General features: G+C 33.8%; 1 protein-coding gene and 1 long non-coding RNA gene across 6 annotated transcripts in view; both read left to right on the forward strand.

Moving 5' to 3' along the window:
- The window catches only part of LOC125612935, a 27,619-nt gene extending 8,330 nt beyond the window's left edge, over positions 1 to 19,289 (forward strand). Inside the window, exon 2 of the long non-coding RNA XR_007343415.1 lies at positions 17,418 to 19,289. This is a non-coding gene — a long non-coding RNA (uncharacterized LOC125612935). The remainder of the gene's footprint in view (positions 1 to 17,417) is intronic.
- Positions 1 to 27,873, forward strand: part of Prr16 (proline rich 16) — a 160,775-nt gene that overhangs the window by 22,601 nt on the left and 110,301 nt on the right. The window lies entirely within an intron of this gene.

The following is a 27,873-nucleotide window of genomic DNA, read 5'->3' on the forward strand; positions in this document are numbered from 1 at the left end:
ATATATATATATATATATATAGTAAGATTAGGAAATTGGCAACTAGCCTGGTAAATAGTTATAAATTGTGTATATTACATGTTTTATATAATTTAATTATTTGTTATGTATATAAGTTGTTTCCAGTTTGGGGGTATTAGAACAAAGCTGCTATAAAAAATATATGTTCAAGTTTTCATGTGATCATTAATTTTTATTTATCTGGAAGAAATGACCAAGCCTGTCATTGGTCACTGCTGGATCATACAGCATGTGTAATTTTATAAGAAACTGTCAACGAGTTTTCCAGAGAGGATGAGTCATTTTTCAATCCCACTAGCAATATATGAGATCCAGTTTCTTAATATCTCTGCTTCGTCACAGCATTGTGTCAGTACTTTTTTCTCCTACCCATCCCAATAGGTGCATAGTGATGATATCTCATTGTGGCTTTACTTTGTATCTCCCTGATGGCAATAATATTGAGCATCTTTTCATTTGCTTATTTGCATTTCATTTACTCACTTTGATGAAATCCTGGGTCATGACTTTTGTGAGTGTGTGTGTGTGTGTGTGTGCGTGTGTGTGTATATATATGTGTATGCACATACACATATATAGTGGTGGGGTTACTGGGGATTGAACCCAGGGGTGCTTTACCCGTGAACCGCATTCCCAGAACTTTTTTTTTTTTTTGAGACAGGGTTTTTCTAAGTTGCTTGGGGCCTTTTCTAAGTTGCTGAGGTTGGTCTCAAACATGCAATCCGGCCTCAACCTTCTGGGTTGCTGGGATCACAGGCATGCACCATCACACCATACAATTTTTGACAATTCTCTGTATATCTTAGATACTTGTCCCTTGTCAGATTCAGAGTTTGCTAATATATGCCCTCAGACTAAAGTTTGTATTTTCATGGGGCTTTTTGTAGAGTAAAACTTTTAAAATTGTGATGAAGTTTGGTTTACCAATTTTTTTATCATATGGGTCATGGTATTGGTGTCAAGTATAAGAACTCTTTGCCTAAGTCTAGACCCCAAAGGTCTTCTCCTATTTTCCCTGAAATTTTACATTTTTGCATTTTACTTTCAGTTGGTGATCCATTTTTGAGTTAATTTTTGTATGAAGTGTAAGGCATGTTGAAGTTGGTGATTTTGCATATGAATATTTACTTGCTTTAGCAACATTGGTGAAAGAATAGCTTTTTTCAGTTGAATTTCTTTTGTACCTTCAGTTAAAAAAAAATCAGTTGGGCATGCATCTTTATTTGGACTATTAGTGGATTTTCTCTATGCTGTTCCACTGGTGTGTGTGTCTAACCTTCTACTGATACTACATAGTATTGATTATTGTATTGAAATTGTGTAAACTGATTCTTGACACTTTATTCTTTTTATATTTGTTTTAGTTTTCTAATTTATTTACTTTTCAAATAAAGCAATGATCTTGTTGGTATCTTCCAAAAGCCATTTTTTTTTTTTGGATATTAATAGGAAGTGTGTTAAACTTATATAAATTTGAGGAGGATTGGCAAGTTTACAATGTTTAGTCGTTTTTGTCCAGGATATAGATCACACACCTGTTTTGTTAAAATTTCATCTATTTTTTTCTGTCATTATAAATAGTATATTATCTTAAATTTTGGTATCCATACATTCATTGCTGGCATATAAAGATAAAATTAATTATTGTTGGTCCTGTGATCTTGCAGAACTAATTTACTTCTAAAAGTTTTTATGTTTTTTTTTTTGTTGTTGTTGTTTTAGCTTTTTAGATCCCCTGGGATTCTGTATGTAGATAATCATGCCATTTGTAAACAAGGGAACTATTATTCTTCTTTTTCTGTGTGTCTTTTATTTCCCTGTTTTGCATTATTTTCACTGAGTAAACTCTCAAGAATTATATAGCAACCATAGTGAGTGGAAATCTTTTGCTTATGCCTAATTTAGAGGGATGTATTCACTTTTTCAGTATTAAGTAAAATATTAGCTGTATGTCTTCTTGCAGATGGTTTTTTTAAAATTATCCTAACCTAGTTTCCTCTCTATTTCTATTTTTCTGAGAATTTTTGTCATGACTTGGTGTTGCGTTTTGTCCAATGTGTTCTGCACCAATCAATATAGTTATGTGATTTATTTCTCGTCAGCTTCTTGCTATGATTGATGAAAATAGCCTTACACACTTTAGAGAAACATCACTTGATCATGATATATAACAACTTTTATGTATAAGTGAATTCTATTTTCTAATACATTGTTAAGGATTTTTGTATCTAAGTTATGTTATGGACATGTTATATCCTTCTGGATATGGATATGGATATGTTATATCCTTCTCTTTCTTTGTACTGTTCTTTATTGATTTTGGTTTCAGGGTGATACTATCTTCATAAAATGAATTGGGAAGGTATTTCTTCCTCTTTCGTTTCCTGATAAAGATTGCATAGAATTTATGTTAACTACTCTAAGAAAGCTTTGTACAACTCTTTGGTTAAAACTGGACCTGGAAATTTTCTTTTTAAAGAAATTTTAAATAATTTAATTTTTAAAGAAAAATTTAATTAATTCATTTTTAAATGGTTATAGGGTTATTCAATTATCTGCTTTATACCGATTGTGTATGATAGATAAAATAAGCTATCATTATGTTTTTCAAGAAACTGGTTCATTTTATGTAAGTTGGCATGTAGAGTTGTTCATGGTATTCCTTTTTTTTATTGTTTAGGAACCTGAAACCTATAGTGATATCCTCAGTTTTAATCATGCTATTGATCATTTGTGTCTTCTCTCGTTTTTCCTTTGTCAATATTTTTAGAGATCATTCAATTTTATTTTTCTTGTCAAAAGATCAGCTCAATATCTAATTATTATAAGTTAATTAAATTGAATTAATAATTAAGTTATGTAATAGAATGTCTATACCTTCCTGTTTTTTAATTTCCGTAATTTATACTCTCATACTTACTATTAATTTCCTTATTATTCCTTTAGTTTATTTCCTTCTTTTTATAATTCCTTGAAGTGGAAGCTTAAATCCTTAGATTTTATCTTTTTCTCTTACAAAGAGTATAGTGTTCCACATTTTCTTCTCAGCATTGCTTGAGCAATTTCTCACATATACTGACATGATATATTTTCATTTTCATGCTGTTAGCTGAATTTTTTTAGACTTCCTCTTTGACTTATACATTAAATAATTAGTATATTATTTAGTTTCTAAGTATTTGGATATTTAATATTCTTTTTGTTATTGATTTCTAATTTGATTCTAATGAAGTCAGAGAACATTGTCATAGTTTCAGTTGTAATAAACTAGTCATGGTTTATTTTATGGCCCAGAGTAAGGTATATCTTGTTACATGTTTCATGAACCCATGAAAAGAATGTGCATTCTGCTGTTGCATGGGTGTTCTGTAAATGTTGATTACATCCTCTTTTTGATGGTGTTTTTGAGTTCTTGTTTAACCTTGTTGATTTTCTTTCTTTTAGCTGTACTTAGTGGAAATAATAGGGAAAAACACACCAATTCCATTTTTCTGGAAGCAGAAATCCTTAATACCTTTTACTCTCAGACCAGAACATTAAACTTATTCTGTATCTGATAATACAGACATGTTGCAAAAATTTAACTTTTGGGCTAATATGTTAATTTAACTCATGAATCTTAAAAATATGGCAATCACCAAAGAGTAACATTTATTTTGGACTTTTTGTCTATTTTTCATTAGATAATGGAAACCCCACAGGGAAAATTGATTCCTTCTAAAGAAACTTGGATTTCCTATCAATCTCATTAAATAAAAATCAAATATAGAAATTATAGTATAGGTCATAACATAAACTATTTTTGTTACTAAAATATACATCATTCAACATGCCAATGAAATGAGACAAATGAGAAGACAATTGTAATTGTAAATATTCAAGTTCATACTAAATTCCATAAATTTTATATTTTTTCCTTTATTTATCTTTTAGATTTGATTACTTTAATGTTTGGGTAATACTACCATATGCTTTTTTTAAATTACATTATAGCTAACAAGACAACAAATAATTGGAGTGACTAACCAAAATAACAATGTAAATAAAGTATAAAAAAATAAGTATTCTAAATTATTCAAGGAGGCCACGTTTGTCTTCAGATAACAGAAACATGAAATTTCTTTTTATGAAATAATACAAAAGGTATTGTCTAAACTGAAAAATGGACAGAGAGTGTGATACAGTGGCTCATAAAAGAAGAAAAATAAATGGCTTGTATACATAGTAAAATTCACTTGGGACTGGAATAGGAGAGTGAAGCACTCTCAAATTAATATGTGCTTATAAAATGTGAACTGGAACAATATTTCTTGGAGATGTTTGACAATATTTACCAGAGATCCTGTAAATCCTTTATCACAGTAATTTCACTTCAAGGAATTGTCCTAAGAAAATAATCAGAGTAACACAAAAGATTTTAAATAAAAGAGTATGCATCACAATATATGTAAGAAAATATATGTACAATATATATTCTTTGCTCCTTATTTTAATTTTTTATTATCATGCTCTCACTTTTTTATATTAAACAACAAAAGTATTAATTTAAAATTAATAAGTAAGCCCAAAGCATATAGTTTCAAAAACATACATTAAAAATGGGAATTTAATCCATTTGAACTACATACAATAGTTAAGAAATAAAATATTCATCTTATTGTCTTTATTACTCCTCAGGCAGAGATTTCTTCAATATTTTCTGTGTCTGTGACAGAAAAGTTTTAAATGATAGAAACAGAAACTGTAATATAAGGACAACTGGTATAAAAAGAGTCTGTATGCTCAAAATACAAAGCCACCTGGCATGAGAATCCGGAGGTCTTTGTTTAGATTCCAGCACAGTTACTTATTAACCTTGGTCAAGTTCCCTAATCCTTCTTGGAGACCATTTTCCTTTTATTAGTTGAAGCTTATGATGTTGCTATTTTGGGGGTCAAAAACGGTTCCATACCAGTAGTTTCTAGTTCAGCCTAATAAAAAAAAAATGAGTAATAGACTTTCTCCTAACACCAGGAATCCATGGGTCTCTTGTGAAGTTAATGCTGTTTTGTCAAAAGAAAAAAAAAGTAATTTTTTCTTATACAAATAATCTACTTTTTAGGAGGCAAAGGAGCTCCCCTGATCATACCAAAACTTTCTCATATTAAGTAGTAGTAGTAAAGTTATTAGTTCAGCAAAACTAGAACTTATCCTTTCCTTTCAGAAATATTTTCCTGGTTGTAAATCCCATGTTATACATTTAAAGCATATGAGATACTAGGAGGCAGTAGTTTAAAATAAGTTAATTGTTACATATTAGGTTAATCTTAGTGAAAGTGTCAAATTCCACCAATAAATCTGAGAAAGTTTAAGAATAATTAGTAATTGAGTAGTGAACATTTTTATAAATATCACAAAATCTCTAACAAAGTTGCATCATTTTCAAACTCTTGCGCCAAGATTCCATGTTTGGTAGAACATGATGAAATGAAGAAAAAAAAAAAGAGAGAGAGAATATATAAAAATATTTACTTCAAAACAAATAATGCAAATTTTAGCTGAGGGTTGTGGCTCATGCCTGTAATTCCCCATGACATGGGAGATTGAGGAAGGAGGCTAGCAATTTCAAGGCCAGTCTTGGAAACTTACAGAGACCCTGTTAAAAAAAATAAAAGGGACTAGGGGTGTAGCTTAGTGGTAGACTGCCTCTGGATTCAATCCCCTGTATTGCAAATTAAAAAGGGGGTGGTGCAAATACTAAAGATTTAACATTTTTTTAAATAATATTACATTAACTTGCAATTTCTATGGAGTTCCACAATTTTACCCTCTTATTTAGGAGTAGAATAAAATGAGTTTGTTGATAACAGAATGAATGCCCTAAAAGAAATAAGAGTTGACACAAAATAATTGCAGGGAAAATCGGAAATCTAATTGCTATACTCCTAACAGGTGTTGAAAGAAGAAGGCCAGAGGATTCAGATAACCTCACACGCCAAGGATACTTATTATTTCTCAACAATCACACTTCATTTGGAAATTTTTGTTTGTAAAATAATCCAGCTGTTAGAGACAAAGTGGTATTTGGCAGAGGTTCAGACCCCTCCCATTTTCTTTCTTCCCTAGCCTTGGTGCTGATTCTACTAAAAGGAAAACATTAACCATGTTGCATCACCTCAGCTTGGAAGACTCTGTCCTTGGCAACAGGCTAGAATCGGTAAATGTGCTTGGATTTCCTCCCAGGTGTTTCTGAAGCATGGAACTGATAAGATAATAAAGAGACTGTGGGGATATATCTAGTATTTTCTACCTATCTTGAAACTGCCTGCATTGACAAAGTCTGTCATGTACCAGGATGGCATGTTTCAAAGAAGCTATTTTGCTCCAGTCTCTCAGAAGTACTTCCAATCTAAAAAGAGAGCAGTGAGTCACTGTCCATAGGGTCAACACAGATAATGGACATTTGATCCAAGAAGGGCAGTCTCTGGGATAAAATAACAGTGCAGTCATCAGAGAGGAGCTCAAGTGAGAATTCACAGGAGGGAACCAAGCCAATTTCTTGCAGAGGTATTCAGGCACTGTCCACAACAGGGAACCTCTATGAAGCCAAGATCCTTAAGGGGATGACAACATGGTGAAATTTTCATGTTGCTTCATGAGAATATTAAATATGAGTGCTTGATAGTCACGAGTTACTTGCACTGTCACAATAAGTCCTCCAAGTTCCATAGTCACAAATCTATAGGCAAAGAAATACTTGTGTCTTTAAAGATATGAACCCACTAACTATAGAACTGGAAAAGGGGATTGATGGCAGATGGAGAGCTTTTAATATATCCTCTTTCCATTCTTGGTAATTTTCTAATATTGCTTTCTATGCACTTGGAATATAATCTGGAGAATATATACTATCACTTCAAGAATAATACTAAAGAGGAATCCTACCTGATTAATTTAATGCTTTCCCTTTTCCTATATTCTCTCCTATTTTTCTTCTTTCCACTCTTTTAACTACTGGAAATGAATTGAAGATTAATTTAAAATTAATAAACAATAACATAATCATAATACAATGCAAGGTTAAAAAAATTTAAAATTCTCTAAGTATTTGAGTTGAAAGTTTTAACTATCTAAAGAGAATCTGATAATATCCTTAATAAAGAAACAATTTCTACTTTACTTGGATATTACGGTGCTCCTGAGCAAACACATAAGACAACCCAAGTCAGGGAGCTGGTTTCATTAAATGTGTTGAATGTGACTATGTGGCCTCCAGCTTGGCCAGGGGCCCAGTCATAAAGGACTTCCTAATGGGCTCCTTTGCATCCCATTTATAGATGAAGAGGACTTTGGTAGCCAAAACTGAAATTTCAAGAGTTGATTTTCAAAATTTACTTTTAACTTGCTTATCATAAGCATTATCAAGCATTATTCATCACTAAAGAACAAAATGACATGCATTTGGCAATTGGAAAGGGCTAATTATTTTGATGGAAAAAGTGTTATGGAATTTTTCATTTTTATAACAGTTTAAGTTTTAAACAGGTTGTACCTTCTCTTGTCTTTCTAGTTGAATACTCTTTCAAAAATTTAAACAAGAGGTGAGGCTATGGCTCAGTGGTAGCGCACTTGCCTGGCATGTGTGAGGGAGGCACTGAGTTCAATTCTCAGAATCATATTTAAATAAATAAAATAAAGATCTATCAACAACTAAAAAAGTATTTTAAAAAACTTAAATAAAATGATAAAATATTCATTAATTATTTTGTATCTCTAAATTGATATAATATCTATTGTCTAATTTTCTGCTTTTTTGAAAATATGTGTATGTACGTATGCACATACACATACAAACACAACATGCATGCATATATGCACATTCATGCACACATGCTTATATACACATTCACATACTTATATATGTGTGTACATATGTATATTCCTTTTTGTATGCATAAAGTGTGTATAGCTACATCACATTCACTTCATAGCATTCACTCGTAAAGCCTTTTAGCATACGACAAAAAATATAATTTTCCTTGGTTTGAGAACCTGAAGTATTTTCTAGAAATGGTACTTTAAAAATAACCAGCCAATAGACAAACATATATACTGTGCAGAAACTGCATGAGTATTTCGTATGAATTATTATTGAGTAATTACATGTATATGCTTGTATTAATTTGGAATTTTTATAAAAAGTACCTATGTATTCTTTAGAATACTTTCATCTACATATCTGTGCTTTTTAAGGGAAAAGATAAATGAAAACTTAAAAGAAATGTTACATATCAAAATTAAAACACATTAGAATATATTTTCATTAACTAGTTCTAAAAAAAAAATTTAAAAACTTCAGAGGTATGGCATAGTATTCATTTGATATAACCTGAGCTGGTTAATATCATTTAGGATTGTGCTCAAGTGCCAAAGTGTATAAAACTTGATCAATGGTGGCTTACACATGTGGTGGTTATTTTTCTCAGGTGACAAGTTCTGAGGTGGCAGTCCAGGGCTAATGCAATTGGTCCTCAGTATTACCAAGAAACCAGGTATCATCTGCTTTTCTATTGTTCTACCCATGTTGTATGACTTTTCTCTTATGTGACAAGATGGTTGCTATACCTCCAGGTGTCACCAACAGTTTCCAAGCAGAAGAGGAGAAGGAAGAGCAAAAGACTAAAGCATTGTTAAGGGTTTGCCATCTGAGTCTGTGTCTCAATGTTTCCCACATGTCCCCTTTCTTTCTAACCCCAGTTGGGTACCATGACCAGGATGGACTATTTTAGCTGGCTGGCCTCAATAGAAGGTGAGATAGTTGCGAGTGGCTTTGGGTGAGTGAATTTAGTGTCTGCCATTCATTTCACCTTTCTGACAGTGGTCACCGCTAGGCTAAAGAAATACAACAGGAGATATTTCTTTGAATAATGTGTCTTAAAGAATGAGTCTAATTTTATTTTATTTTTCTGGAGTCTGTATCCAGAAACCCTGAAGAAACTAGAAAAATAAGGAACCTCTCACCCTATAGAGTGTCACAACTGAGCTTTTTATGGGACCGAATACCAGAAACTAACAGTACTGAATTTAAGGATTTGTATTCTTTAAGGCATTTTATGTGGTATATGCCAATGTTTTCAAAGATAAAAATGGACATTAACATTTATTTCTATTTTTGTTGACTTTATCTAGAATATATTTACTTAACTTACAAACATATTTTTTAGTGGTCATCATTCCTAATTTATGAGCAGTGTTTCTCAATGTGGTAAACCTTATAGTTAACAAAAATGTCCAATATCTGACTGCATACAGAACACATGGCACACCCCCGCAATTTCATCTGATTGTCTTTCAAAAACTTCAGAAACGTGTAGTTTCCTCAAGCTTAATATGCCCAGCCCCTTATTAGTATGGAGACAGCACTGGTGAATGTTTGGACTGACATGACTCAGGCCTGGTCTCTAAATACAAAGCCTAAACGGTGTAATCCAATGTTTTGGTCTTATTATTATTTCTATTGGATTAATTACATTTTTTTTTAATTAGGAAAAAGGCCTCTAACAACTACCAGGAGAAAGGCATGCCAGTTAACTATTTTTGAAGGTAACCATGAAGTGTTGAATATGTCGATTTAAGCTTGGACATCTTTGGGACAGCAGTTACTCTCTAGTGAAAGAATCAATGTAAACTGTTTCTCTTTTACAGACACTTTCAAAGGTATCACTTGCACGGTTTGTACACAAACAAATGGACAGCAAGCAAAGCACTGATAACAGTGGCAGATGCCATTGGTTGCCTAATCCTTATTTGTTTCCTCCTTCTCACTTTGCATCAGAATCCAATTTTGGTTTGAGTTGCTCATGTGCCTACTAAATAGCTGTATTTCTCAGTGCCTTTACTAAAATGTGGGACAATCGGGCCAGTATTCTCTCAGTGTAAGTCACTTGTAGAGCTTGAGGAAAGGTTTTACAGAGAGCAGACATGGTGGCACATGCCTTTTCCCCTTTACCTTTCTTTTCTGTTTTTTCTTGCACCTGGAATAGGGATACAAGGCTCAGAGACACAGCTTCCCTCTTAAGACCAGGACAATGAAAATCATGCACTGAGACAGGTGGCCACTGGAAAAGTTATTCCAGACTTGTCACATCACCCCTGTGATGCTTAAAATTTGATCCTGTTATGTAACACCATTCATGCTGACAGCAGTGCCATTTGGGTTTTCTTTTACATGCAATTGAACACAAATTTCATCTGTAATAATAACATAAAAGACAGTGGGAAGAACTAATGCCAATTCCCCTCTTCACAGAAGTCTGCTGTAATTAGTGCATTTGGTGCTTCCTTCAGACATGTAACAATCTCTGAAGCCTCAGCTACTTAATTGTCATAGAAAGCAAAGGCTTCAGAGCAATGGGGTCAGCCTCTCTCTATCATCAGATTCCTGTATTTGTAGGCTTCAGGATTTTCCAATATATTCAGAATATACTTATAAAAATCTGTCTTAGTTAATAGAGCCTTATTTAGATAATCCTTCCATAAACATTTTTGTTTGCAGTTTGGATGTTTTTGCATGTACAGGGATCATTTCAGGTTTAAAAGCATTCATTTAAGGACAAAACTATCATTTAATTTCAGCCAAATTTATCAACCACTGAATACATTAAATATATAGATGCTGCCATGGAATAAGCTAAATTGTAATGACAGGGGAAGTACTGGAGTTATTATTGTCTGACTTGAAATATTTAGTACTATATATGTTTTTGTTTGTTTGTTTTGTTTTTGTATAACCTCTAACTTGAATTGGGAGGGTGATGATAATTTGGTTACTGAACTAAACTTGTAAAGTTGAAAACATCTACTGATGTTATTAGCTCACTCTAAAATAAACCATTGATTTAGATAATATATTTCTGTCTTACATTTATGTTGCTTGTGCTTTTAGATAGTGAATTTCTAATTAGCTAGCAAAAGGCAGTAGCACAATAAATCCTTGTGTTATATATTAACATGTGTTTTGTGTTTCTTGTACTCATCTTGTAAATACTCTAAATCACATAGTTTATAAGCACCACAGGGCCTTTATGGTGACATCACACATCTGTGGGCCACATTTTCCCATTGGTTTCTACTGTCTTTGTCTATCCATAGGACATATGTTTTTAGCATTATGTAAGAAGAAAAGGATAGGTCAAGACTACCAGAAGGAGATGGTCAAGTCAGTTGGGGCTGATGAAGTGACTCAGCTGGGTGCAGCTGCATGCTAGTAAGTCTACTGAGTGGCTGAGGCTTTTGTTCTCAAAGTGAGCCAAAGGAAGGCATGGCTGAGAAGGGTCCCCATTTTGTGTTTCTCTTTCCACGGCCAGTTCCTTTCATTCCTCATAGTTAAATGTAGTAGTATCTAGGCATTATCTGGTAGGCAGGTTTAAATTTTAGAAAGGAACATTGTCAGTTTTAGGTTACTGATGGCTGTCGAATTTTCATTGACTTTCAATGTTAAATGTGCCTGAGTTTATCCTATAGATGAAACTATAGTTTGAGCAGGAGAAAATTAATGTGGGTTGAAGTTGTCAGGTGAATACAAAATCTGTTCAATTTTTATTTTATGTGTTCAATCATAAGCTTTCACTAAAAGACAGGTAAATAGCCTTTTAAATTGGAATTTTTATTCAGCATTGGATAATATTTAATCCATAGTGGGCTTTCAGGTGTTCCAGTTGTTTTATATGGATCATTTTTCCAATTGGACATGCTGGGCTCCTAGCATGCAGGACAACTGATTATCCATGGATTGCACTGTTTTCTTTGTGTATATGTTTGGACTATCACATCACTGATGTTTGTACTAGAGCAAATTAAAGTTTAAAAAGAGGTAGTTCATGAAAAGTTAAAAAGCCTTTATGGTAGCCTGGACAAAATTTTTTAAATACAAATTTTATTCTAGCTGGGTTTGTTGCTAAAAACAGGACTGACTCTTGTCATTAACTTAGTGACTTAGTGTTAATTCCTCAACTGTAAAAGTGATAGAATGATTTTTCACTTGCTTTCCAAAGAGATGGCATTATGAGCAAAGTATGCATGATTGGCAGAGTACTTTGTATTCTTAAAAAGCCATTTACGTACTAAATAATAACATTCAGTGTGTTACACAGGGGCTTGGTAATATATGTTAGAATACAGTTCATAATGGAAGTATGATAAATGGCAAGGGCTTGACAGCTGAAACTGCTCCTCAGTTAAAATTGCTAAAATGAAAAATTACTGTCTGGCATGTTTATCATTGTGCAACAGAGCCTGCTTTCTGTGAGGGTTTATTTTTGCACTTCCTATCATTTGTAGAAAAGGATGATGTCCCGTGAAATGCCATCTGTATCTACATATTGGATGTTAGACATGATGTGGTACCATTTTAAAAACCTATCAGAAGCAGCCTTGCACATAGCAAATGAAAGAAATAGAATGCAGTAATGTGATGGGGTAGGGAAACTAGAAAACAATTTAGCTAGATGAATGAATTCCATTTAGCATAGTCCCCAGGTTGGAATAGCTAAAAATTCCTGCTTATCCTAAACCTTGAAATTTAGATACAGCAAATAATGGCATTTTACCCATATCTCTGATGCAGTAAGGGTGCGATGGAGTGAAAGGTGAACAAAGAATCAGGAGGCTCAGATCTTGGTTCAGGTTCAGCCACTTATGAGACTTGTGGCTTTGCTGATCATACCTGTGAAGCATGTGGGTTGTCTTTTTCTTAATTCTCTGGGGGAAAAATATGTGGATGTGAGAGCAGGAAAATTGTTATGGTTTGGATATGAGGTGTTTCCCAAAAGCTCATATCTGAGACAAGGAAAGAAGTTTCAGAGGAGAAATGTTGGACTGTGAAAGTCTTAACCCAATTAGCTAATTAATCCCTGATGGTATTAACTGGGTGGGAACTAGAGGCAGGTGGGGTGTGGCTGGAGGAAGTGGTTAATTGGGGGCGTGGCTATGGGGTATATATTTTGTATCTGGAGTTGGAGTCTCTCTCTCTACTTCCTGATGTGAGCTGCTTCCCTTTGCCACACTCTCCCGCCATGATGCTTGGCCTCACTTCAAGCCCTGAAGAATGGAGCTGGTCTTCTATGGATTAAGACCTCTGAAACAGTGAGCCCTCAAATAAACTTCTCCCCTACATTTGTGCTGGTCAGATCCTTTAGTCATAGCAGCAAAAAAAGATGACTAAAACAGAAATACCATGTTATATGGTCTGGTTTTCAGTTGTACCACCTCAGAAGACTGATTTATTGCATACTAAATGTGGATTTGTGTCTTAGTAGCCCACACAGAGGCTTCCAGAAATGAATGCATAGAGCAGAATGTCAGTGTATTAATGTATAACAAGAAATAGCTCTATCAACGGGGACATCCTCTTTTGGCTCACTAATTTCCTCCCTAAAGGTGAAGTATTTGGAAAAAACTGAATATATTTAAAATCTTGTGCAGATTGCATGGAATCAGTTTAAGTTTAATGACATCAATCTAAGAAACCCTAATTCATGCAAGTTCTGTTTGTTCCTGGAAGCAAAGAGAACATATCCTTACACTTGTACTCTCTCTTGGCCTGTACCTTTGAAAATGTTCATTTCCTATATTTTTGTAACTTCCATTGCTGACTTTTCTAATTAATCGTAAATTACTTTAGCCAATTTTGCATGTCTATGAGCCACTTCTAGCGGTTTGAAATGACTTACTTAATTTCTCTTTGACTTATGACATGATTTTGTGATTCCATTTCTCAAAGGAAACCTTATCTCCCCATTTCTGATTTATACATAGGCTTTTACAGTGCATCTCCTCCCTTACCATCACTGCTTGTATAAGATTCATTTCAGTATTTAGAGATTAACATTAAACAGAGACATGAGGTGGGAGGGAAAGGGAGAGAGAAAGGAAATTGCATGGAAATGGAAGGAGACCCTCATTGTTATACAAAATTACATATAAGAGGTTGTGAGTGGAAAGGGAAAAAAAAACAAGGGAGAGAATTAAATTACAGCAGATGGGGTAGAGAGAGAAGAGGGGAGGGGAGGGGAGGGGGGAATAGTAGAGGATAGGAAAGGTAGCAGAATACAACAGTTACTAATATGGCATTATGTAAAAATGTGGATGTATAACCGATGTGATTCTGCAATCTGTATTTGGGGTAAAAATGGAGTTCATAACCCACTTGAATCTAATGTATGAAATATGTCAAGAGCTTTGTAATGTTTTGAACAACCAATAAAAAAAGTATTTAGAGAACCCAAATCTAGGGCAACATTCTACTTAAGATAATGATTTATTTTTCAATTCTTGATGTTTAAGAAGCATTAAACTTTTCAGATTTCACTGTCATCCTCTAGGAAAAAAATAAATTCTTCCTAAACACTAGGTAAGCCAGCAGAGGAGAAATAGTGAAATCTCTTCTGCCTGGAATTCTGTTCCTTCTCTCCTACCCATGCCTCCTCATCCTCAGTCATCCACTGCTGCTTGCTCACCAGCCTTTCCCACCACAATGTTCTCTGTTTCTTCATTGCAGTATCCTTTTTCATTAAGTTGCATAAGCTCTATTTTCCTGTTTATTTAGGGCTAAATGATTCAATTGATAGTGGTACTTACAAGTTAGGATATTTCATTTGTTTTATTCATCATCATAGGCTTAGCAGTCAGCATTGTGTTTGGCATATAGTAGCTATCCAATAAGAATTTCATGAATGAATGATGAATGGATGAACCTAAGATGCCATTTCTAGCCTAATGATGTCCTGTTTCTCTTGGCTACCATGAGTTGGCACCTAGAATGCTTGGACATTCAGTAAATCTGAGAGTTCAATTCAGTGCTATATGAAATGCAAGTTTTTTAAAAAAATTGTGATAAAGTAATAATAATGCATATTCTTTATTCAAAATTTATATATGTTGCAAGTCAGGCATGATGGTGTACACTTGTAATCCCAGCAATTTAGGAGTTTGAGGCAGGAGCAACATAAGTTCAAATCCAGCCTGGCAACTTAATGAGACCATTAAGGCTTGGTATGTATGTCATCAGCAGATCACTGCTAGATTCAATCCCTGTACCACGCAAAAATTTATATGTGCCATATATCTGATAGGGACTCCTTAATACTTATGTATTAATTAACATTTTTCTCTTCTCTTTTAAAGTAGAGAGAGCATGTTAGGTGTCCCATTCCATTTTCAACAGAAATCCCTTTCTAAAATATATATTTTGTAAATCACTAAAAAAAATTGATATATGCTTTCTTATGGTTTGAATGTGAGGTGTCCCTCCAAAACTTAATTGTGAGACAATGTAAGAATTTTTGGAGGAGAAATGATTGGGTTATAACCTTAACCTACTCAGTGAATTAATCCCTGATATGATTAAGTGAGTGGTAACTGGAGGCAGATGAGGTGTGGCTGGAGGAAGTGGTTCATTGGGGGCATGCTATGAGGTATATGTTTTGTATATGGAGTGTGGAGTCTCTCTCTCTCTACTTTCTGATCATGATGTGAGCTTATTCCCTCTGCCACACTCTCCTGCCATGATTTTCAGCCTTACCTTGAGCCCTGAGGAATGAAACCAGACTTCTATGGACTAAGACCTCTGAAACTCTGAGCCCTCAAATAAACTTTTCCTCCTCTGCAATTGTGCTGGTTGGGTCTTTAAGTATCCTCAGCGAAGAAAGCTGACTGAACATGCTTTGTAATATTGATGATATAAACTGACAGTAGCATAAACAATGAGAACTTTGTAAAATATGGCTAAACATAGCACATTTTCTTAGGAGTTGCTTAGGTTGAAAAACCTAACAGATATCCTTTATTGTGGTCACTTTTTATTTTTAAAATCTTTATTTACTCCAGAAAATATAAAGCATATGGCATCAGTCTCTGAAATAATTTATATATGTATGACACAGTGATTCAAATGACAAGTATACCATGCCTCTTATCACCAATTTTTAACTATTGTGTTGTGGAAAGAGCTGTATAGTGAGTCTAGGGTGGATTGAAATCCATTGATTTTATAATATTTCTGTATTTGTAGATTATATAGACATTATATGGTCAGAAGATATTTTCAAATATATTGTATTGATAGTATTTCTTTGTTCAAGGATCTCTTGTTCAAGAAAACTTGACCTAAAATGTCTCAAATTAAAATCTATAGTGCTTTTCTAGATACTGATAATTTTTTGGTGAACATTTTTCACTTTTCTAATAAGTTCTCTCTTGTTGGGACAGCTACTTCCCTAGCTTGTCTCCATATTGCAATTTAAGACTAAACATTTTCTGTTAGGAAGGGAGAAAAAAACCAGGCCTTTTGATATCAGGAGGGAAATCTGCATACCTTAACAATTCTAAGGCATTTACATTATGTTTTCACAACATTCACAACATCTTTTCACAACATTCATGTCTATAGAATATTAATTCTGCCAAGCAAAGTATGATCTGCATGGATGCTTTTTATTTTACATTTTTTTTTCTTTCAGGCATTAAAGTTGTATGAAGGAAATTAGCTGAATATACTGATTACTGTATCACCATGGGTTGGTAGAATTCCATGGATACTGGACATTTCAAGGCAGGGACGTTTTGCACCATAGACTAATGCTAATTCTACCATGGCAAAGAAGCTGGTGACTTCAGAACCTGCTGCTTTATTTCCTGTTTTAGCAATTTCCATATGGCTCATATGCTACCTACCAGCAGGCTTTGCCAGGCAGGACCACTGATTTGCCTGTGGCATTTTGAACATCCTGCTGGGTCTGTATCCTAACCAAGAACAATTTCTATTGTTAGCGATTTCTGTGAGCAATCCTCATGAGGTAAATACAACCCAAAGAGAAGGCTTCATTGGGATTTCCCTGAGACAGAGTTAAAAAAAAAAAAAAAAAAAAAAAAAAAAAAAAAANGGTTACTCATCCTTTTTTTTTTAACTTCATTTTTTTTAATCTAGGAAAGGAGTGAGAATAATACTTATCTCATAGGCAGCTAGCATTCAGAACAAGTGATTAATATATATAATTCTTATTAAGTTTTAAAGATATATGTTTATGCAAGTGATTTACAAGAAGCCCAAGGATCTTCAGCGGATAATAGTATGCTCAACTTTAATAATCTGATTTAATTATACAGATTTTTGTAAAGGGACAGAGTGACTCAAGAGAGCCAAGTATAAGAACTGTGGTACCTTGAGAAGGAATTCCTTGTATAAGAAGGGGACAAGGGATGGGGCTTCAATATGGCTCCAGCTGTGGTAGAAAGTGGTACTCAAGTGCATCTTGACCCAGTCACCCTTGCAGGGCTTCTTTACTCTGCAGAGAAAAATGAACTGTGTGAACTGAAAAAGTTTCCTCATTAAACTTTTTTTTTTTTTTTTTTTTTTGCAGAGACTGCTAGTTCTTCCCAGTATTTAACCCACTTTCTATAAAGAATTCTTCCTGGACAGACAGTACATTTCCAGCCCTCTTTTCAGTATAACTTAGCAAACTGACTAAATTTTGGTAAGCGGATTTGAACAGAGGTGAAAGGTGTAATGTTTACCTTTGTTTACAATGGAATGTATGTGGCTTCTTCTTGCTTCTTCCCCTCTTCCTGATGGATTGTAACTATGAGGGATAGAGCTAGAAGAAACATCTTCAACTAATGGTGGAAATCCAGTATTATGAATGTTTGAGCAACAATTAGAAGAAGTTGAAATCTCTGACACTGTGCAGCAGTATTTGCCATGAACTGATTATACCTGGACAATTATATAAGGGAGAAATAAGCTGCTATCTTCTTTAAAATACTATTGTTATTTTATCTTATTAAGCTTATTTCTTTACTAATAAAACTTACATAGTTTGGGGATAGATAAGCCTGTATTGAACCTATGCCATCTGTATTGCTTCTACTGTGTAGAACTTGAAAAGAGGGAATAGCCCCTTGAGAATCTAGAGCTCAAGACATGAAGGACCATCAGCAGGTGTGTAACTCTCAGGATAAAAAGCCATGCTTATTCAATTCAGTATTAAGTTATCATCCATGAGTGAAAGAGCTTTGCTTGAGCTAATGGCACATACGGAAAAACTATACACTATTTAATGATAATTATATAATACAAGGAAGAATGTCAGATTTTGAACAATGAGCTGATTGGTATTTGTGCATGTATAGGCATTGAGTAAGAAAAGAAATAGCAATTTTATAATGTGTGAAATCGTTTTCTCTTATGATCATTCTACTCCAAGAATGAAGCTTTTTGAAGAGTAATCCAGTAATATTTGATCCAATAAAGATTCCAAGTGATGACATGATGTGGAATGAAAAAGCCTCATTGTCTTCCTGATATTAACTTTAGCAAAAGGTAATTGTGATTCTTTCACTTGTTAACTGAAATCTCTTAGAAACCTATTTGCACTTCTCACCTCAAACATCTCTTCACCAACAATGAAATAGCAGCTGTTTTTTAAAAAATCTCACATATTTTAAAAAGAAAAATGTGCCAGAAAAATTTCTAGTCTCTTAAGATTCTGTACAAACAACATAAATACAATCTTTAACTTTCCAGAGTTGAAAAATGAATTGTACTTGCTTTTGTTTTCTTACTTTTTAACCCTTGATCATGTCATTTTTCAGCTTTCCTTTACTTTATTAGAAGGATTTTCCATTTTTTTAAAAAATTTCTTTTCTGTTGATAGCACCCTTTAATTAATTAATTCCTTCATTTTTTCCTGTATTTCCTCTTATTACTGTTATTCCCGAACATTTTTATTTTAAAAACATATATACATTTATGAATAAGTACAAGCAAATTTTCTATTTTAATAGGATAATGCCGAATACTCTATTAGAATTTTGTCCATGGAGTTTGAATTTTGTTCCTTAGGTTATAGTTTCATCAGATTTAAAAGGAACAAAGGCAAAGGGCCCTTATAGGTAGATGACATCTAAAATATCCATGCTGAATGAAACACTTCATCTAATTCTTGGTTTAGTATTTTAACAACATCTGAAACACCTAGTTCTTTTTATTACTTGTAGTGTATTAACATTGCTTCATTTATGGTTTGGGTGAAGTTTTCATCATTGTGTTTTATTGTTCTCAAATGAGCATCATATGGGATTGTCACATATGTGTTACATTTGAAAGTTAGTCATCTGCTATAAAATGTGTGAATTAAAAATGGCAATTGTTTGTTTAGAATTCTGAGGTCTTATTCTGCTCCTTTCTCTTTTCTATAATAAAATCCTTATTCTTAAATAGTGTATTCATATTATGCCTTTGTTTAATTTGTCTTATACTGAGTTATAAAACACATTACCTTTTTTCCACATCAATTTTTATTTACTGTTTTAGCATCTTGGTTTATGTTCCCTAGGAGATGGAGATTTTTGTAGTAGAGGCTTTTTAGGTAGTGCTGCAGGAATCATCAGTAAGTGAAAAAGTAAACAGAATTGGGCAGAGGGAGAATTTGAACTGTGTTTTGTATTTGCAACAGTAGACACAGCTAATTCTAGTGGAATGTCCAATTTAAGGCAAGGCTTTGTACTTCTGCATCAACCAGACCTTGGATAGGGGTTGTTCCAAGGGAGGGAGTAGAGCTTCCTTCAATGCAAAGTAGTTCCTGGGGAAGGACTCAGTTTAAACTGCCCACAAGCAGCTTCTGGCATTAGAGAGTATAAAGCATCTGTTATAAAGTGAGAATGCAAGCAACATGCAAAATTAAATCCATAACATTCTTTACTAAAGAAGAGGAGGAAAAAAGTGTAATACAAAAGAAATTAGATTAAAAACAGACAAAACCTAAGTAAAAGGTTGCCAGAACTATTCCTCTGATTTTATCTTTAGGGTATGTTGTGCTCTTGCATGACAGTATTCAGTTTTCCTTAAATAATCAAAAGAACATATATTTAGAACTATGGTATTTTGTCCCATAGATTTCTGGAGTTGTTATTATTCTAGTGATTGCTATTATTATTTAGTTCTATTGGAATATGTATACTTCTTTTCCAGGTGACACATATATGCAAAAGATCAGAATTACAATTTAAAATCTGTTTTTGTTTATGGGACTCATTTTCATGTTAAATCTTTGAGCCTGTTTGCCCTTGATGTAATTTAGAATTCTAGAGTCTGAATCCCAGACTCTGTTTTTAAATTAACTTTAGAAGAGTAACATGATCAATGAACAATATATGAATGGAGGAAAATATCATGGTGAATTCCAGTAATTTGCACAATTAATATATATATAAGTGATTATAATGAAACAAGTAACTAGAATGTTTGCTTTTAAGCTTTTCATATATTTATTTGTTGTTTTCCTATTAGGGGAAATTTCATTGCCTTTGCATTATTAGAAAAATAGTACATCTTACATTTATTTATGATTTTGATCATATTTAATAATTACATCTGCACTGATGTCATGAAAGAAATTGTGTCAAATATTTTAGGCATAATTACATCTTAACAGTTGATATATTTCAACAGAATAATTTATTTACAGTATATTGTTAAGTTTGTTTTTTAATATTTCACATATACTAATGTGCTTTTACTAATGGGACAAATAGTATTCTGAATTGAAAATATAAATTTTCCCACAAGACAAAAAATGTTAATAAGTTAATATTCCCTGCTCGTGAATATTATAGTTAAGTACCTGTTAGTACTGATGTCAACTAATATGGTTTATTTTTTATACTGTTGAATTTCTTTGAGATTTAGCTTATAGCAATATCCATTGAACCTAAAATTTCTGACATTTTATAATTTACCTTTATTTTAATTGTAATTTGTCTCTCAAAATTCTTTAACATTCATAATTTACTTTTTATTTTTAATTAAAATCTGTTTTTTTCTCAGTGCTTTCTAATATGCCATAGTCATTACAGTTGATGATTTATCATGCTTGAATTCACACATATGTTTCAATTAACATAGCACCTATTTCCTAGTCAAAGTCACCTTTATTAACATATTCAGAGTGAATATGTGTATATGTGTATATACATTGACTCATTATTTTAAAATTCAATTTGTAGCAGTAAAGGTGTCAGGTCATGTAAAAATGCTCTAATAAAAGTGGAATACAAAAGAAATAGAGAATCATATGTAACAAAGGAATAACTGAAAACCAGAGGAAAGAATACCAATATGTAAACAACAGTTAACAGAAACAATTGCTAAGTTACATAGCATTCGTTGTTAAAGTAATAGCATTATGTTCAATTTATAGATGAGGGAAATGGGGCACAAAATTTGAGGTTATTTACTCTTTGGAACCAGAACCCTGACAGGCTTATCCACACTTCAGTGCCCAAACTTTTTTTTTTTTTTTCAATACTGGGATTTAATCCAGGGGTACTTTACCACTGAGCTATGTCCCCAGACCTTTCTATTTTTTTATGTTGAGACAGGGTCTTTTTAAGTTGCTTAGGATCTCACTAAATTGCTGAGGCTGGTCTCAAACTTGTAATTCTCCTGTCTCAATCTCCCAAGTCCCTGGGAGTGTGCCACCACACCTGGCAAGGTCCAAACTTTTAAACCTTATCTATGGCAATAGCTTTCAATATCTGCCCCAAAATATTCCTACAGAAATATTGATCTAGAAACTAAAATTTGTTGTTGCTGAACTACCATTCAGAAAAGAGTAAATGTATTTAATGATAGTAGCATCTTTGTTTATTCTTCTTTAGTAACTATCGAACATGTCTAATGTATACCCTACACAATTAAGTGAGCTTAAGCAGATTTTGATGTTTCAGAAGATTCAGGTCACATTTTGTTTCACTGGCATCCAGAACATAAGATTGAACCTTCAACATGACTGATGAAAAGCTTAACTAGTTTTGACCTATAAAATGGCACTTGCATGTGGCTCACCTAATATTGAAATGATATATTAATAATATAATAATATAGAACTGTTTTATTTGTCATTGGGGTCAAGTGAGGATTTTTTTATAACAGGTCCTTTAATTCTGCTTCACCTGTCTATACATCTTTGTGAAAATATTCAGTCTTATAATCCACAGAAAGTAACTAATCCTGGCATGTCATTCTTTAGAATGAGACTGATTTTCTCATTTTTAAAAAATAAAAAATAGAGCCTGATGAATGGGGCTTTATTATCACAGAAATGAAAGGTAATTTAGCATTTTAAAACAGTCAATATAATTTACCATGTTAACAGACTAATGGAGATTATTTCAATAGTGACAGAAAGAGCATCTGACAAAATGTAATTTTTTTTTGTCTTCATACATGGAGTGAAGGTAATGATGTCCATCTCATTCTACCGTCTTTCCTATCCCCATGCCTCCTCCTTTCCCCTCCCTCCCTTCCTTTTTTCCCTTTGCCCTACCCAGTGTTTATCTAATCCTTCCATTCCTCACCTCCACCACCACATTAAAGAAAACATTTGGCATTGGGTTTTTTGGGATTGGCTAACTTCAATTAGCATTATATTCTCTAAATCCATCCATTTACCTGCAAATGCCACAATTTTATTTTCTTTTAATGCTAAATAATATTCCATTGTGTATATATAGCACAGTTTCTCTAGCCATGCATCTATTGAAGGGCATCTAGGTTGCTTCCACAATTTAGCTATTATGAATTGTGCTGCTATAAACATTGATGTGGCTGTGACCCTGTAGTATGCTGTTTTTAAGTTCTTTGGGTATAGACTGAGGAGTGGGATAGATGGTTCAAATGGACATTCCATTCCCAGTTTTCCATGGATTCTCCATACTGTTTTCCATGTTGGCTTTCAACTTCCTTAATAAGACTCCTACAGCTCAAGAATTAATATCAAGAATCAATAAATTCTCAGCAAAAGAAACAATCAGTGAAGTGAATAGAGAGCCTACAATTTGGGAACAAATTTTTAACCACACGCACATCGATAGAGCACTAATTTCTAGGATATATAAAGAACTCAAAAATCTTGACACCAAAAAAACCAAATAACCCAGTCAATAAGTGGGCCAAGGAACTGAACAGACCCTTCTCAGAAGAAGATACACAATCAATCAACAAATATATAAAAAATGTTCAACATCTCTAGCAATTAGAGAAATTCAAATCATAACTACTCGAAGATTTTATCTCACTCAAGTCAGAATGGCAGCTATTAAGAATACAAACAATAACTATTGGTGAGGATGTGGGGAAAAGGCACACTCATACATTACTGGTGGGACTGCAAATTGATTTTTCTCATTTTTAATGCAGATTTACTGGCATAAGAAAATAAATGTGCTTGATATGCTTTGTGAGTTGCACAGTGATATGTAAATGTGAGAGGACACCATTATCTACTTCAGTATACTAAATTGGATCTTCTTTGAATTCACCCCTGTCATCTTCTTTCAGGCTTATGACTAAGCTATGATGTATGGACCTATCAAAACCTTATTTCTGCTAGTTCTTCCGTATCCAGGCATGAACTTAATAAACTAAATACAAATTACAGATCTGCTATTGTTTTTCTTTTTTTCTTCCCCTTCTTAATTTATGTTCTCTTGCTATATTTTAAGGATATTTGCAAGTCATATTAAATTCTTCCTGGAACATGGCTGATTATAAGTAAGCATTTATTAAGTAGAAGTTTCATTTCAAACTATGTAGTTCCATGGGCCACTACAAATATGTAGTGTTGACCTAATTTAAGAATGTGATTTTCTTTTAGCAGCAATAATCAATATTGCATTTTTAAAAAGCCAGTAGGTAGGAAATTCTCATAGGTGTTGTGAAGGCCATTGTTTTGCCAAATCCTCATTTCCAAGTAATTAGTGAAGACAAAGTGGATACACACAAAGCAGTTACAGAATATGCCAGTACTTAGCAGTCATTACTGCACTTTACAAAGTAAGCCTTGGTGAGAACTCCCTGTGAAGTTCAAATGGTCAAGTTGGTATAATAGGTGTTGGGTACATTGTTTATTTTTTAAATTGAGGCAATGAATGGATTATTATGCAATGATAACTATTGCTTTCTGGTGAAAAAAATTCAAGTATTTAAAAAGGAGAAACATTTTTTAGGCAGGCATTTCCCTATACAATAACATAAAAAAAGATGAAGCTAGATCTGAAGAGAAATCTGGTTCAATGCCTACTTGGCTCAGGAAAGGGACCAAAAAAACAATGAGATCCACAATCTAAAAATTAGTCTTCTGCTGTGAGGTGGGAGTCATCCCTGTCATGATCCATGAAGAATGTGTAAGGCAGCTCCCAGGGACTTTGTGGATGTTGTTAGTGAAGGTCTCATGCTGTGGTCACCTTCTCATCATCAGTAGGAATGTGAACCTTGCAGACTTTTCCTTTTTTCACACACTAGATCCTACCTTGCCCTCCCTTCCCTGTAAGAACACAAATTAGGACATCTGTGTTCTTTGTTGTAATTCCTTAATTCATTTTACCAGTAGATTCAGATTTGTGCATCTTCCAAAATCATCTTAGTAAATTATAATTGTGTGTCGTTTTTTTTCCCCTTTTTGACTTTTGGAATACATTTCTGTGCCTTTAATACTTTCCCCTTAGGCAACAAAACTCAGCAATAGTATGAATTATTTTATTTTCTTTACCTAGTCATATTACAGTGTACTTACTGGGGTCTACTGTGTCCTGTCTTGGGTAGGGCACATCTTCGGGAAATACAGCCACTACCAGCTGTACTGACATTGCTGTTTACCAGAGACCAATAATCATTAAAAATATGTGTAAGTGTCATAGATGATTAAGTCACATTCTTTAAAATTTTCAAATAATCAGTGAAATCATAGCAAAGTAACAGATGAAAGAATGTAAAATCATAATTTGGCATGAGTTTTCAGGTATATCCAGAGAATATCTAGGTTTTTAGTTCCATCACTGTAGCAGAACTACTCCAACTTTTTCAGATGAACTTTTGAAGAGAATGAATAAATTGTGATCCGATTGGCTGATATCAAAATAATTTGCATGTTTTGAAGCCACTGGTCAGATAGCATCCTCTTTATTACATCACTGTACAGGGAGCCTTTGAGCTTTAAGATCTTGGAAAGATCAAGTTGGAAGAAACTAGTAGTCATCAAAGTAATATTGATGAGTTATAAGAAATGAAGTCACTGTCACACAGTTGATGGCCTAGGTGACCTGATAAGCTAGATTTATGTACTACTAAACCATTGCCTTTCTGATTGATTAAATTATATTTCCTATCACAGCATAGACTGTCATCTTGATAGATAATGGCTCCTCAGGCTAAAGCCAATGCAGGCTAGTATCCAAGTACAAGACACAATAAATCAGAACAACTATCCACCTAACCCACCCCCACCCCCAGCTCTCCTGGCCAAGTTTAATTTGAGAAAGGCAAGATCTGGCAGTGACAGTCCATTCTCATTTCCTCAGTTTTGTCTTGGGTCTTTGCCTTTGTCCAGGTTTCTATGCTGAACTTTTTGTTCCAAACAAGATCAAGGAACCAGAAGTTCAAATTAGCATTGAGATACAGCTCTTGCTAAATCCCCAGGCTATGTGGCTGCTTGTGCTTCTTCAGAATGGGAGGTAGACAGTAGAGTGAACTGCAGTGGAAAATTGCTACCGTTATGTCAAATGGAAATAAAAGGAATTGTAAAAAAAGAGAGGGTAAACAAAAGGGAGATAGTGCATCACATTATTGTGATTAGGAGTAAAAGCTCAGCTGACTCAGCTGTGCCCTATGTATGCTGCTCATCATAATTCACAGAGGAGGAAGGCCTATTGCACAAGGTTTATGACATACTTAAATCCTAATATCAAAGTAGCATTCAATTTGTGCTTGCAATGAGTACTAATTTAAGGATATCTGTTTTGGCAAAAAAAAAAAGAAAAGAAAGAAAAAAAAAAAGAATTGAGTTCCTACTTGCTTCTTCTCCTTCTCCTTCTATTGTACCAGAGATTGAATTTAGGGACGCTCAACCACTGAGCCACATCCCCAGCCCTATTTTGTATTTTATTTTTATTTAGAGGTAGGGTCTTGTTGAGTTGCTTAGCATCTCTCTTTTGCTGAGGCTGGATTTGAACTTGTGATCCTCCTGATACAACCTCCTAAGCCCCTGGGATTACAGGCATGTGCCACTAAGCCCAGCCATACTTGCTACCTTTCGATTAACATGAATTAAATAAGCAGAAAAACAAAATAATATAGTATAAAATAAGGGAAAATTATAAAGTAAAACTTCTAGAGTTCTTGCCTTAATTATATTTCTATGGGGAGTTTCCTAAGCATATATTGACCATCTCTTACTGTCTAATCCCTTAGTATTTGATTTTGTTTTCCTTTATTATAGTAAGAATACTTAATGGGAGATCTATCATCCTAATATATTTTTAAGAATATAGTATATGTTGTTAACTATATGTACAATATTGTATAACACATGTTTAGAGCTTATTCACTTTCTTAACTGATTTTTTACACCTCTTGATAGGAAACTTCCCATTTTCCTTCCCTTTGTCTCCTGGCTACCATCCTTCTCTTTGATTCTATGATTACGACTATTTGAGATATCCTGTATAAATGAAATCATGTGAATATCCCCATAAAGACCAGAATTGGCAAACCTTTTCTCTAAAGGGCCAGATGGTAACTATTTTAAACTTTATGTGTCGAGAGGCACAATGAAGGGCATAAAGCAGACACTTATATAATAAAGAAATTTGCAAAAATTATTATTAAAAATAGAAATAATTGAGTCAGATTTTTTAAAAACAAATCTACTGATGAGACTAATTGAATTTATTTATTTTTTTGGTGTAGGGGAAGAAGAATAATTTTTTCCTTCAATTGTGCTTCATAGTACTTCCTGTAATAAATGGGTTTGCTAATGCTCATCTTAAAGATGGTGCTTAGTTTATAGACTGAACAAAAATCAGGTGGTAAACCTGATTTGGCACAACGGTGTAGTTTGTTGACTGGGACTAAAAGAATTTAGAAGGCAGAGAGCCATGAGTGATTCTGACCAAATTAACATGTTAGCAAGTAATACTTCAGCAGTCTCTGGTTAATTTTGAGTTGTGAAGTGAGAAGTACAGCTATAATAGTGCCTGGATATACTTTGCTGTAGAGTGATTGGGATCAAAATATGGAACATTCCTTGAGTCCCTGGTTTCTGAAAGGAGACTCTAGAAGCTAAAATTGAACTTCCTTTCTCTTTTTACACTTTTTTGAATGTTCCGCAGAGAGATCAGAACAGGCTTGACAAATGCTTTCCCATGTGCACAGTCCCAGATGTTGTAGCCCTTTTAACAGAAGGGAGAGAACACATCAAAGGCAGTGCCAAGGGATGCTTATATAATTTATTCTCTTTTTTTTAAAATTTTTTATTGTTGGTTGTTCAAAACATTACAAATTTCTTGACATATCATATTCCACACTTTGATTCAAGTGGGTTATGAACTCCCACCTTCACCCCATACACAGATTGCAGAATCACATCAGTTACACATCCATTGATTTACATATTGCCATACTAGTGTCTGTTGTGCTCCACTGCTTTTCCCATCCTCCACCATCCCCCCTCCCCACCTCTCCCCTCCCCTCCCCTCCTCTCTCTCTACCCCNTCACTTCGACAATGAATTACGCAAACAAATCCAGGAAGCAAAGGATCAACTATATAGGGAGATAGAGGTTATAAAAAACAAACAAGAAATCCTAGAAATGCAGGAAGCAATAAACCAACTTAAAAACTCAATGGAGAATACTACCAGCAGAGTAGAACACTTAGAAGATAGAACATCAGACAATGAAGACAAAGTATTTCAACTTGAAAAGAACATAGACAGCTCAGCAAGACTGTCAAGAAACCATGAGCAGAACATCCAAGAAATAT

The sequence above is a fragment of the Marmota marmota genome, unplaced genomic scaffold (genome assembly GCF_001458135.2).
Source record: "Marmota marmota marmota unplaced genomic scaffold, marMar, whole genome shotgun sequence".
Classification (NCBI taxonomy): domain Eukaryota; kingdom Metazoa; phylum Chordata; class Mammalia; order Rodentia; family Sciuridae; genus Marmota; species Marmota marmota.